Source organism: Suricata suricatta, chromosome 2 (genome assembly GCF_006229205.1).
Source record: "Suricata suricatta isolate VVHF042 chromosome 2, meerkat_22Aug2017_6uvM2_HiC, whole genome shotgun sequence".
Taxonomy (NCBI): Eukaryota; Metazoa; Chordata; class Mammalia; order Carnivora; family Herpestidae; genus Suricata; species Suricata suricatta.
Window position 1 is genome coordinate 30,055,431 of NC_043701.1, and position 6,000 is coordinate 30,061,430.

Sequence of the window (6,000 nt, forward strand, 5' to 3'; positions counted from 1 at the left end):
GCATAAACATGGGCTGAATCTGAATTTGCAAAATAAAGGTGGATTATGAAACTGTGCAGAAAATGGAATCCAAAACAGAAAATTAAAGACACTTGTAAAAAAAAGGAAATGAAAACACAAATAAAACTACTTGCATCAATTAAAGTATCTGGAATTGCTAAACTCTTTACATGAGAACCAGAATGCCACTATCATTTTGGGAAACATTTTTATCATCATGCCTAGTTGATGAAATTTGAAAGTTAAGAAAAGATCAGTATCACAAATTCATACAATAACCTCTTTCAATCTTTTTAAGAGTGCTTTTCCTTGCATTAAAAAAATCCTGACTTTTCTTGAATTACTTCTTTCTAATCATCCTTACAGTATCTGATGCTAGTGACATGCTAATAATTATTTACATGATAATTATATATATATATATATATAGTTTTGTGTAATAAAAGAACCACTTTTCAAACAAACAAACAAATAACAAACAAAAGAAACAAGAGATAAATCAGAAATAAATGGATTGTCAACAAATGGGTAGGTGGAAATAGGGAATGAATTCTAGGTTAATTTCCAGATTTTAAATCTGTGCCATAAATCATGTCCTAATAGTAACATGGTTAAATTCCAGGTGTGATAGTTATATTGTGGTTATGGAGATTGATCTTTTTCTTTGGAGATACACACTAAGTATTAGCAGGTGATATGTCATGATGTCTATACGTTGCTCCCACGTGCTTCAGTGTGAGGGTGTGTGAGTGTGAAGCGGGGGAAGGAAAAGGTCAGAAGAAAGTGGAAGAGGATGAGAGAGAACAACACTTAATTGGTAAATCTAGGTGAAAGTCATATATTTGACTTTTAAAATTTTTAAATGTTTTTATTTATTTTTGAGAGAGAGAGAAAGAGACAGCAGGAGAGGGTCAGAGAGAGAAGGAGTCACAGGATCTGAAGACAGGCTCCAGGCTCTGAGTTAGCTGTCAGCACAGAGCCCGACACTGGGCTCGAATCCATGAACCGTGAGATCATGACCTGAGCCGAAGTTCGACGCTTAACCGATTGAGCCACCAAGGCCCCTCAATATTTGACTTTTTTTAAAAATAAAAAGCTGGAGTAAAATGTATTCTCTTTGGATTTACATTCAGAATCGGTTTTATTCAGCTTCATTAGTTCCAGAGAAATATTTCTATAAAGAGAAGTCTACGTAATCATCTCTAGACAAAGTTCACACAAAGAAACAAAATGTATCTTGGCCATTCTGATGTAAATGTTAGAAGAAAAATAAAGAAAAAATGAAAAAATTTAACCATAGAGGTCTCTCTTCTTTTATAATTGGAGTTTAACTGGGAAGAATATTATTCCTCTGAATTATCTGTCACAGAATAAGTGAATAGTTGAAACATCTGCTGAGAAATAGTTTAAGAGAAGTTAAGAATCTTGATTTCTCAGAAAAAAACATGCAATGTAAATATGAGTGGGTAGAAATAAGAATAATCAGGAATGGTGTATTTCCAAAATTATAAATATTTTGTCTCTAAATTGTCACAAAAGAGACTAAAGTATACCTTAAGGAGAAAAATCTCACTCATCTAGGGTGATGGAATTAGATGATGCAATAAGGGGTTTTTTGTTCTTTTTCTCATTTCTATGAATCTTTAATTCATTTCCATGCACGTTATGATCTTTCACTATTCAAGGCCAGAACCAAGAAGAAACATGAAAGAAATATGCAATGCATTGTAATTTACATTTTATAACATATCAACCTTAAAAGCTATAATAGAGAATAGTAGAAATGTTGAAATGAGGGAGTTTGTAAGTAGACAAAAATGGCAAACAAGGCAAATTGATTTCAGTCAGTCCTAAGGGATTTGCTTCTTTTCAGCTGCAATTAAAATTGTTTCATAGCTTATGGGCTGACTCTAGCAGATCTGGTATACACATCTAGTATACCTAATCTAATAGAGACAGTCTTCAGGAATGTGATTGCAATGACCTTTTAAAGAGATCGACATAGCCCCTTCTCCTGGGTAAAATGAGGCTAGCGATTAGAAAGGTCTCCGTACTGTTTCATAGCATTTGAGGAGTGTGAATTAAAGTTGTTGTTGTTTTAATCAGGTCAATGCCATTAAGTGTAAAAGGTGGTCTAACTCCAATGACTATGTTTCCTATGTTTCAACACAAATTCTTTGTGTGATGAACAGAGTATACATTATGAATAAATAAAGTATGTAATCTCATTGATTAAACTTTTTCTATGAACATGGAAGTAAATAAGAACACCTAATAATAACCTGCATTGTCTGAATCTCTTAATTCCTGTAAGAAATCCTGCAATCCCATTTTCCTATAGCAGATTACTGGCTGCTCACCACACTGAATATTCAGTCAGTCGGGTGGATATACCTCCAGGTTGCCTGGGACCATTTACACCTGCTTCCCACTACCTTATTCTATCAATAGCTCCTTTTCACTCTTATAATTATCCAATTTAGACAGTGACTTAAATGAGGAATTACTAATATGTCTCTGTGCTCAAGGTTCCTACCGGTTGAGTAACATACTTGGAAAAAATGCTATTGGGGTGCTTGGATGTCTCAGTCAGTTAAGCCTCCAACACTTGGTCTCTGTGCAAGTCATAATCTCAGAGTTAGTGAGTTCTTTGAGCTCCATGCTGAATGTGGCCTATGATTCCGTCCTGACACTGTGGAGACTGCTTGGAGTTTCTCTCTCTCTCTCTCTCTCTCTCTCTCTGTCTCTGCCCCTCCACTACTTGTGCTTTCTCTCTCTCAAAATATATAAATAAACTAAAAAAAGGAATATTATCTTTTTCATGTCAAGCCATTTATGCTAGTTATACATATTATTGCACTCATGTATTTAAAGAACACACAAACCAATAATATAGAGAAAAGAAAATGTTTATTTTAATAAAAACTGAGTTGAACTATTTGTAAGACTTAACAATTTTTTATTATTGCTATCCAGTTAAATATGGTCCGAAATATATATTTTTTTATTTTTTTGTATTGAGTGCAATGTCTAGGTCAGATGGAGATAACTTTTTAAAAATATATTTTAGGTTTAAAATATTCAAGTTATAGGTATTTATTATTCCCTACTGGAACATAATTTTTAAGTTAAGTGATCAGTTTTTAGTCAGTCAATCAGAGGCCTACTCTATTCACAATTGCTAATATTACCATATTTTAAAAATATTAAACATAATTCTGTTTAAAATGAATACAAACAGTAAGTTATAGCTTGGTCCCTTTTCACTATTTCAATTATCATTCTTTAGTAACAAGGTAATCTTTCTCTTTCTTCCTTTTATTCCTTTTCTTCTATCAAAAATAAATTTTAACACCTTGCTTCCTCATAAGACTAGAAGTATTGAGAATTCATGGGGCTGGTATAACACTATCTTTTGCTACGGTTTTAGTTGGAAGTCTTTTGATAGAATTTTTGTACTTTTTCAATGTGCTCAGCTTTCCTTAGCTATCCAGTCTCAATTTCTAAGCACAGAAGAAAAATTGGCTTCTAGTTCCACATATCTTGGCTTACACAGAAAGAAAAAATGTTGCCATCCACAATGTATTTGCACCTCCTGTCATTTTGCAATAAGTGTGATACTCCTAAAGGAGAAAAATATTCTGCCTCCAATAATATACCAAATTAAACTAAAGTGTCAATATCAATATACCAATACATCAAACTAAAGTACCTTCAGTTTATTTATGGAATGCTGCCTATAACATATTTCTGGCCCAAACTGTTTCTAATAAATTTAAAATACAAATCAAGATTTTCTCCTATAAATTGTAAGACATCTTAGAAAATGAAACAATTCTGAGTGATTTCTCTTCAGCTGAGCAAAATTGTTTGAAATAGTTAAAAAGAACAAATAACAAGAGTTATCCCCAATTTTACTTTCAATTGAGAATGTCAACTCTAAGCCAAAAAAAAAAAAAAAGGAAAAAAGAACAAAAAAAAAAAAAGCAAAGACAAACTAACCTTCATGACTTAGCTACGTTTGATTTCATTTTCCTCAGTTTCACATCTGAAAATGGTAATTGCTGATGCTGGACCAGCTCTGGTCAGTGATGCCATTAGGGACTGAAGCTCTTTAAAAACTGAAGTTTTTGGTAATATCTCATGACTTTTGTGACCTCAGTGTCAGAAGATGATCTTATAGGTCCAATTATCATATCCCATTGAGAAAAATAATGTTTATTCTCATTTTTGAGAGAGAGAGAGAGAGACAGAGAGAGACAGAGAGAGACAGAGCATAAGTGGGGTAGGGGCAGAGAGAGAGGGAGACAGAATCTGAAGCAGGCTCCAGGCTCTGAGCTGTCAGCACAGAGCCTGATGTGGGGCTCAAATTAAGGAACCACAAGATCATGACCTGAGCCCAAGTAGGATGCTTAACTGACTGAGCCACCCAGGCAACCCATCACACCCCATTTTAAGGAATCAAAAAATGACAGTCAAAATTATGCCCTCAGCTTCATCTCTTCCTATTTGTTGGGACAGAAAACTTTCCCCTGAATTTATCACAGAAGATAATCATTTATATCCCCAAGCTCAAACTCTGTAGCTACACTTAGACATAGAGAAAACCTGAAAAACTGTGTGCTTAAACTTCCACTTTCTAGGTAGGGAAAACAAATAAAACAAGCAAACAAAAAAAACAAAAAAAGGAGAGAAAGAGTCTGAAATTAATTTTGGGTGATCCAACCGACAGGCTATGTCACAAAAGCTACACAAAGTCTTGACCAAACTACAACATAGGAAAGATAAAATATAACTTGTCCCATCACTATGAAGAAAGCATTTCTTACCTCCATGGCATTCTTTAAAGGCAGTTCTTTAAAAAAGGACTGTTGGGGGCGCCTGGATGGCTCAGTTCGTTAAAAGCATCCAGCCTCGGATCAGGTCATGATCTCACGTTGGTGGGTTCGAGCCCCACGTCAGGCTCTGTGCTGACAGCTAGCTCAGAGCCTGGAGCCGTCTTCAGATTCTGTATCTCCTTCTCTCTCTGACCCTCCCCTGCTCACAGTGTCTCTCTCTGTCTCTCAAAAATAAAAACATTAAAAAGAATTTTTTAAAAAAAGACTGTTGTCACTGAACCAGGAAGAATTAGTGTCTGCATGAAGTAAATGCCTGTGTTATTCTTCACTGTTTTAACTTCCATTGTCACACAACTGGCAGATACTGGTCACACAGAACATCTTAGATGAATAGGAGACTAGGCACCCACTTTAAAAAGTGTAACGGGATGTAACCATTAGATGTCATAGGTGCTGTTAAATTGAGAAGTCTTTCTTTGATAATGTATCATAGATAAGCTGCTATATAATGATTGCCACTTCAGACAGCTGTGAAATTAGGTGATTAACTAGTTGTTACTTAACCTTCTAATTTCTGTATAAGTCTAATTACATGAAATAGAAGTTGGGGTTCTGATTTTTTACTTTGCTTATCCATTTGGAGTGTGATTGTAACTACTGTATTGTAAATCATGGAAAATAATTGCATATGTTAAAAAATAGTGTTATAGTCTAAAAAAATAAAAAATAAAGTTACAAAAAAGAAAAAAAAGTTATTTTGATAGATGTTGTGAGAGAGGAACATAAATAGTTAAACCTAGTTTCAGTTGTGAGGCATATATTTTTATTTTTTCTTTTTTTTCTTCAAATGTTTGTTTATTTTTAAGGGGGTGGGGAGGGGCAGAGAGAGAAAGGGAGACACAGAATCTGAAGCAGGCTCCAGGCTCTGAACTGTCAGCACAGAGACTGACACAGGGCTCAAACCCATGAACCATGAGATCATGACCTGAGTTGAAGCCAGATGCTTAGTTGACTGAGCCACCCAGGCACCCCAGGGATGCGTTTTTTCAACTGAACTAAAAATAAAGGGACTTCTCATATATATTCTACACTTAGTTAAAATTTTTGAATAAACAGTCAAAACTAAAAACAAACAAACAAACAAAAAAAACAGAACACAAAG